We start from the raw sequence: 8,281 nt of genomic DNA, 5'->3' as shown, positions 1-8,281 counted from the left end.
GATGCCATTACTCTTCAATTTGCTACTCACAGACAACCATATGATTATCTGATTCAAAAGAACAAACGTCAGTCAATTTCAGCTAACTAATACCTAGGAGATATATATATATATATATATATATTCCATGTCATTTTTTATGACTTCTAATTTTCTGGATACATACATTCCACATTCTACCTTTTATCCATCAGTTTGGTATAGTGTGGTGACTTGTGCATTGTTTTGATGTTGAAACTGTGGGTTTCAATTTAGCCTCCATAATAAGACAACTTAGAAAGGCCTGGTGATCTCCACTTCTGGGACGAAAAATGGTCAGTGAAAATCTCATGACTAGAAGTGCAACATTGTCTGACATCGTGCTGAACAATGAATCTCTCTGGTTGGAATGCTCTCAAAATGCAACTGTGGCAGAACTGACTCCTCAGTCAACCTCAGTGATCTGCTGGAGTGAAGCTTTCAGTTGCCTTGTGGCACAACTTAAAATCAGAAGGCACAGTTTCAAACATTCATTAATAAATGTGAAGCCTGATGTAAAACAAGACCACACTCACTGCCACGGAATCCGTTCCGACTTGTGGTGACCCTGTAAGACAGAGGACAAGAGCCCCTGCCATTTTCTTCCTAAAAGCCTCCTCCTTCTCCCATGGAGTTGGGTGGTTTCAAAGTGCTGACCTTGTGGTTCGCAGTCCAACTCATAATTACTCCTGAAACTTGGTATAGAGGTCAAAAATTATTAAGTAATTTCTAAGTCCTTTCCTCCAATATTGATTGAAGAAAAAAATCTATTTTTCCATACAAAATGACAAAAAAGGCTTATGATTATCAAGCCCAATCATTACAGAAGTTTTCAAAATATTCTGTTAGATTCTTTAGACAGAGGTATTACAGTACCTTTAGCGAAATATTGAGCCTCAAGCCTGAAGTTTCAGGCTCAGTTGAAAGACATCATTTAGATTGAAAGGCTACTTCAACCGTGGTACTGACTAGCTCCATTCATGAGCTTGTCCAAACTTTACAAACAAAGGAGACTGCTTCAATGACTCTTCAATTAAAGAAGCCTTCCGTTTATGTGAAATAAAATAAAAGTTGAGGGAATTTTTAGGGCTATGTAACTATTATTGAGCTTCGATTCTTAATCTTTTTCTCATGGCTTAATTTTCATACAAATATTTTTAAAGCTTTGAACTTGATCCCCTTTCTCTGACCAGAGAAGATCAAGGGACAATAAGTTAAAAGAAATTTGATTAATGTACCTGTTTTAGGGTTCCATAGCTATCATTTCTGGGGAGCCCTAGTGCTGCTATCTGGTAAGAATCAGGCTGCTAACTGCAAGCTTAATGATTCAAACCCTCCAACGGCTGAAAGGTAGAAATAGGACACTACCGGCTCCTGTAAAGATGTACAGCCTCAAGTACTCTCCACAGGTTCACTTCGATGAACTGGAATTGACTTGTTGGCAGTGAGTTTGGTTTGGTTTGGATGAGGTGTTCTTAAACAAGGAAGACAGCATAGGACTCTAGGTTATTATCAATAGAGTGTCTACAACTGGATTCCATGTCGAGAGCCTTGACATGACTAAAATGACTACCCAGATTTAAAGTAAGCACCATTTTGATTCAAACTGCAGCTTTTTCGAAAATCTCTGCTCCTGCTCCTCAGAACTGATTCAGCTTCTTAAAAAAGTTTAGCTGCTTGTAACCCAAAGGAAACCAGAGTCATGATTTTAGCTTGTGTGATGGATTGTTTGTTAAAAGACGTTTCTCAACGTAGGCTTGATTTAAGACAATGTATTGATGAAGATGCTCCAGAAAGGAAGAAAATAGAAAGGATCATGTTATGAAGATTGCCATTTAGCCCCCCACATGAAGCTTTCTCCCGTGTATCCCTGTACCTGTGAACAGAGTCCTTTGTTTATTTCTCACACTAGAAAGCTCACTCTCTTCTTGCAATTGTGACACTAGAGCTTCCTTCCTGAATTTTAAGGTTTCTTCTAATTTGAAAATCTTTCTGCTTTTCAATAAAACACTTTTATTTCACTCAAAGCAGCTGAATGACTCACTACAACAATGTTTTGGTTGCATTGTAGAGGCATAAACATAGAAATGCAATTTTTGGAACGATGTGTTTTGGTCAAAAATCAAAATGCTATTCCAAGACAAAAGGACTAATTTTGTCAACATGTATTCACCTACCCCTGGGTGTCCTAAGAAGGCAATAGCATTAGTGACAGGCCATCACCCGCAGTGGTTTGTTCTTGCTTTTGTTTTGGAGTGGCTCGTTTGTGTTCCTTCTGAAAAACAAAGATTAAACTGCTCCAAGCAACTGCATTGTGTTATACAAGCTTGGAGGACCCTAAAGAACTTACACCTTATGATTCTTAAAGTCTACTGTACATTCTTTTATTAACTTGTCAAATATGAAAAGTGTTCCTACTTATTCTTTCTTTCTGAGGTATTTTGCGGGAGAATGAATACCAAGAATTAAAATTAATATTATTACCATGGAAGGGAGACAAAAGAGTTTTGGAGTATCCTTTTATTTTGAAAAATTAACTTTTTAAAACATAGTTAATTAAAAGTTGTGTCTCTCAATGTTGTATTTTGTATTTGTTTTTTATTGCGATTTGGATGAAAGTTTACAGAGCAAATCCATTTTCCATTAGACAATTCATATACATTTTTCCCTTGGCATTAATCACAGTACCCACATTGTAATATCACTTTCCCCATTCTCCACTTCTTCCTGTGTTACTTGTTTTCATTTACACTTTGTACTGGTCCTTTCTGTTTTCTGAGCTTTGATCCTGAGCAAGTTTTTGACAGATGAATCTTGTGACTTCCTAGTCTCTAAAACCCACTGTATGCACAAGGTATCTGCTTAGTTCATTTTAACTATTTTATGTAACCTCTGACTACCTCTTGTTGCCCTCTTCTTATATTGTAAGATTTCCAGCTAGCAGCAAGAGTCTAAAAACTGTGACACAAAACCTATCTCTATCACTCTTATAGCAAATATCTAGAGACTCCCACAGACACATTTATTCTTTTAAACATATTACAGCTACTCAACCCCCTAGAAATAAAATATTTAATTTTTATTTAACATACCAACCTTAAGATTGGGGTTATTAATTTTGATGAAGTACAATAGATAATTTATTTGTGTACCCTCTCCCCAGTTGGCAAAAAAAACATTATTGCCCTGATGTTCATAAGAAACAGTTGATGCTTATTTTGAATATTAAATTTACTGGTTCTACAACATGTTCACTTTCTATGGTCCTTCTTGAATAAGGTCATGGATATAAAATCTAGTAATCACTAGGCCTTGTTGTTATGAATGTAGTCATTCAAGCATAATAAATGCCCCTCTATTATGCTCCAAACTTGAAAGGGGGAGTTCAATTTTCTAGTTTAACTCACTGAAAATAGAAATAAGATTTTGAGGGGAAAAAAATAGTATCTTGGGAATAAGGATTCATTTGCTCCTTGTGTTTTGTCTCTGACATTCAATAAAAAGAATGTCAGAATAGCAGAGTGAGAAACAATATTAAAACATATAATGATTAAAGATTAGAATTTGGAGTTGGAAAGTTTAGACTTCTACTTGTGGTATAACCACTTACCATCTGTTTAATATCAGGCAGTTTATTTTAACTCTGTTCAGCTCTCTGTCTCTTTTCTCATAATTAAATAGAGATGATTGTAATACATATCTATTTATTAAGATTTGTTCATTTGCAGGAAATAGAAAATTGTGCTTAGTTGACTTAAATAATAAAACATGCTCTAATCTCTTGTTTGTTTTGATAGATGTAGGATATTCATCGGGGTTTTATTTTTTATTAACTGAATAGTTCAATAATGTCATTAAGAATCCAATTCCATTTATTCTCTGTACTGTCTCTCACTAAGACAGCCTTACTGCAAGTTTGTCTTCATTTACGGCTACAAAATGGTCATAGCCATTTCAGGACTCCCCTTCCCTCAATTCATCACCCAGAAGGCTATGTTCAGCATTCCAATAAGATGACATAATTACTTTCAGCAAATGATTAAGTGCATGGAGATAAAATGCCCATAGGATTCAAGACCTTGACCTGGTATTATATTAAAATAAGGTATATCAAGCTTTGCTTCAGTAACATATGCTGCAATCTTAGGATCTCAACATGCTATTGTTCTTAGATGCCATGAGTCAGTTCCAACCCATAGTGACTATATATACAATAGAAAAAAACACTGCCTAGTCATGAGCCAATCTCATAATTGGTGTCACGTAGCTAATTGTTCCAGCTCCTGTGTCAATCCATCTTCCTAAGGGTCTTGCTCTTTTTCACGGCCTTCCTACTTTACGAAGCATGATAGTCCTTTCCAGAAACTGGTCTCTTTTGAGAACATGTCCAAAATATGTGAGATGAAGTCTTGCTATTCTCACTTCTCAGGAGCTTTCTGGCTGTACAACGTCCAAAACAGGTTTGTTTGTCCTTCTCATAGTTCATGATACTTACAATAATCTTAAAGCCCAAAATAAAAATCTCACGGCCACAGAGTCAATTCTGATTCATAGAGACAACATTCTAAGCCAGTATCATAATTCAAATGCACAACTTCTTATTCGGTTTTCCCAATTCAGTGTCCAACTTTTGCATATATATGAGGTGATTAAAATTATCATAGTGAAAAAAATTACCATAGTTTGAGTCAAGTGCACATTAGTCCTCAAAGTGATATCCTTAAAATAATAGAAGTTAATTTCTTCATTAAAATCATGGGCTCATATTCGCCAAGATATTCTGTACCATCAATGCCTCCCTAACTCATCTGGAGACTTGTAGCTAAGTCTCTCTCCTTAAGTCATATAGGAGGAAGAGAGTAAGCATATGGTTTGTGCATCATTAAAAAAAAACATAGATAGCATTGAAAAGGAAGAGCTCTCCAGAACAGTTTGTTGTCTTCATATAGAACCTGCAGATGGACCAAGAGGAAGTAATTTAACCAAAAGAAGGTGTTGCTGAGTGGTTGAAAAATCATGAAAGGTGTACATCAAGATTGTATTCATTCATTATAGTTACTCAATCTGTATGCAGTGCAAATAATCTGAGACGCTGCACTCACTGAAAAAGAATGAAGCATCAAGATTAGAGGAAAGTTTAACAACCTGTTATATGCAAGTAACACCGCTTTGCTTGCTTGAGGAAATTAAGAACTTAAAACCCTTTCTGATGAAGATCAAGGATTGCTGTCCTCAGTATGCATTGCAACTCCACGCAAAGGAAACCAAAATATTTACAACTGAACCAATAGGTAACATTTTGATAAACAGGTGAAAGATTGAGGTTGTCAAGGATTTTATCTTGCTTATATCCACAATCAATGCTAATGGAAGCAGCAATCAAAACAGTCCAAAAACATTCTTGCATGAAGAGACCTGCTATGCCAGATCTCTTTAAAGTGTAAAGAAAGAATAACTATGTGACTTTGAGAGCTGATGGACCTGATACAAGTCAGCATAGTTTTCATATCCTGGTATGCATGTGAAAGTTGGACACTGAATAAAGAAGAGCAAAGAAGAATCTATGCCTTTGGATTATGGAAATATTGCATGGTTTAATATCAGGAATGGTGTGTGACAAGGTTCTATTCTCTTATCATACTCCTTTAGCCTGTATGCTGAGCAAATCATTAGAGAAGTCTCTTATACAAAGAAGAATGTGGCATCAGGCTTGGAGGAAGGCTTATTAACAACCGATGATATGCAAATGACACAATATGACTTGCTGAAAGTGAGCAGGACTTGAAGCACTTACTGATGATGGTCAAGGCTTGCAGCCTTCACACGGACGTAAAGAAAACAGAAATTCTCACAACTAGACCAAGAGAAAGCATCCTGATAAATGGAGAAAAGACCGTAAACTGCATTTTCAAACCGGGATGATGGTGGCAGCACTTGCTTTCTCCTGACAGGGTCTCCCTGGCACCTAGCCCATTGTCCACTCCCCTGCTTCCTCTTCCATGCCAAAGACCCAGAGCAGTCCCAGCCCTGAGGCAAAGCCACCAGGCCTCTGCCCTCTGTACTTCTGATGCCACTGAGCCTTGGGCTGACAACCCCCATGGGGGACAGATCCCTCCAATCTCTGCATGGATGTGAACTGTCGACTTTTCACGTAACGGTTTTCAGCACACAGGGACCTCTTGTGTAAAATGCTGCCTTTTATTGGTTTAAAGTTCAAGGAATTGCCTTACTACCCTTTTGTAGGCCTCCATACTGATTACAACCTATATTTAAGAGACAGTCCCTCGGAAGACGTAGTTCTTCCACATTTTTAACACCTGACCCTCACCAGGCTTTCCCTTTGAAAAGAAAACAAAGATAGAAAGATGATGAGGCTGTAAGCCTTAGCAGCCTTGATCTTAAGGAACCAAGCAGTAGAAGAGTCAGATGCTTTGGTCAAACAAATGGTCATTCCTTTTTCGTGGTGACAGCAGATCCCCGGCTTCTGCCCAGGATTCATCCAGTAGGCCAAAAGAAGAAGCAGTGTTCTCTGGTCTGAGATGCTAGACAACAACATGAAGGAGTCAAGCACCGGGCGGCAATATACGGGATGAAATGACTGGAGGTTAACAGAATTTAATTGAGGATCTCAAACTAGCAAGAAAGGCCTACCATGATGCCATGTTAAAGTTATCAATTATGTCAGAAGCGGAGTTCACACATATATTTGGTGATTTGGACACTTCCATATCTCTGCATGAAGATCTGGTGTGTTGAATAAGAGAAACAATGAAGCCTGATAGAAGAGTGAAATAGATTCAAGAGCCAAGGCCAAGACTTCCTCAAGCAAAGTTTTGAGTCTCCTTTCAGTGTAAAACTAGATCCCTGGGGTTTCTTAAATATTCCTAAAAATCACCTCATCAAATATCATTTACTGATCGTACAAACTCTTAGACATGCTCCCAAAGACCACCCTGATGTTCGGCTTCTAGAAGATTTACTGATAATTCAAGGAGTTCCCTTTGATGCCAAGGTGAAGAAAGGTGGATCCGAATGCCAGTATTACAGTGACAAACTGTAAAATTGGGAGGAAAAGCAGAAGGATCTTAGAATTGAGGCAAGTATAGGTTGATTTGCCATGAGGAATTGAAGGATAAAAGTAGGCATAAACTTTACATTTTCCTGTTTCAAGACACCTTGGTCCTGACTCCACCTGTTACGGGGAATGAACGCCACTCTTCCCAGGTTTACCTGCTGGTTCAACTGTTATCTGATCCATTTCCAGGAGGTTACCCCCACCCCACCCCACCCGCCCCACCTCGCACTGAACTCAAGGATTTGCCAGAGTTCTATGAAGAGTATGAAGTGAACAGCCTGTCTGCATCCAATGTCAAGGCCCAGAGAAGAGTTTCCACAGTGTCCAGTGTTCTTCAAGTAGAAATGGATCAAAGTGCTTCTGAATGTGGGTCCAGTTGCAAACAGCGGGAGACAGCAAGGGCTGTCTGGGCTCTGGGAAGCAACGGGCAGAGCCCAGGGAAGCGGCAAATGGAAAGAGGCTCTGCAACAAAGGAAGCGTGCATTCACTAACGGGGAGACTAGTTATAGGTGTGCACAGTTTGTCTTGTTGGTGGATTTGTTTTTCTTATAATACAAGTATGGAAGTATCGTAGAGGTTATTTTGTGCCCCTTTTAATATTTTCTATGTTTTTAGTTTTGTGTTACTGTTCTTTTATTTTAATGCCTGCTACATCATTGTCATTTTTTTCCCAGAATGATTTTCTTAGTTTATTTAGCATATGCAAGCCTGGTATCTTTGATCAAATGAAATATACATGAGTTTTTCCCCCTAATTCTTGGTTCATCGTGACTTTGTAATACCAACCAATTGTCCTATTTTCAATATTTGACCAAAATTAGAATTTTTTCAAATATTGGAATTTCTTTGAGTAAACTTGCATGCAGAATTAGAGATTATAACATTGACACATACAATCTACACAGAAGATATATTTTTCAGTACCTTAAAATTTATTTTGAGATTTATCTTTCTTGGAAAACAAACCATAAAACTTCATAGGTTGTCCATTTTATCAACTGGAACGCCTTATATTAGCTTACTTTTCACAGCACAATCCTGGTTTTCCATTCATGTGACCTACCAATCATTTAATTATTTTTGTTTTGAAAAGCTTTTAGTGTTTTATTCTATTTTTACTTGGTGCCTTTTCTAGTCGACATTCCTTTAAAGTATTTTTCTCTTTCAATTTAAAACGTGTGTGTATGT

At 37.6% G+C, this 8,281-nt stretch overlaps 1 pseudogene; it reads left to right on the top strand.

The window, feature by feature from the left end:
* The first annotated feature begins 311 nt into the window (after window positions 1-311).
* Window positions 312-7,584, top strand: LOC115873138 (annotated as a pseudogene).
* Window positions 7,585-8,281: the final 697 nt, after the last annotated feature.

This window comes from Echinops telfairi, unplaced genomic scaffold (genome assembly GCF_000313985.2).
Source record: "Echinops telfairi isolate 266 unplaced genomic scaffold, ASM31398v2 ScPeMD7_7465;HRSCAF=8503, whole genome shotgun sequence".
Lineage (NCBI taxonomy): Eukaryota > Metazoa > Chordata > Mammalia > Afrosoricida > Tenrecidae > Echinops > Echinops telfairi.
This window is presented reverse-complemented; position numbering and strand designations above follow the sequence as displayed.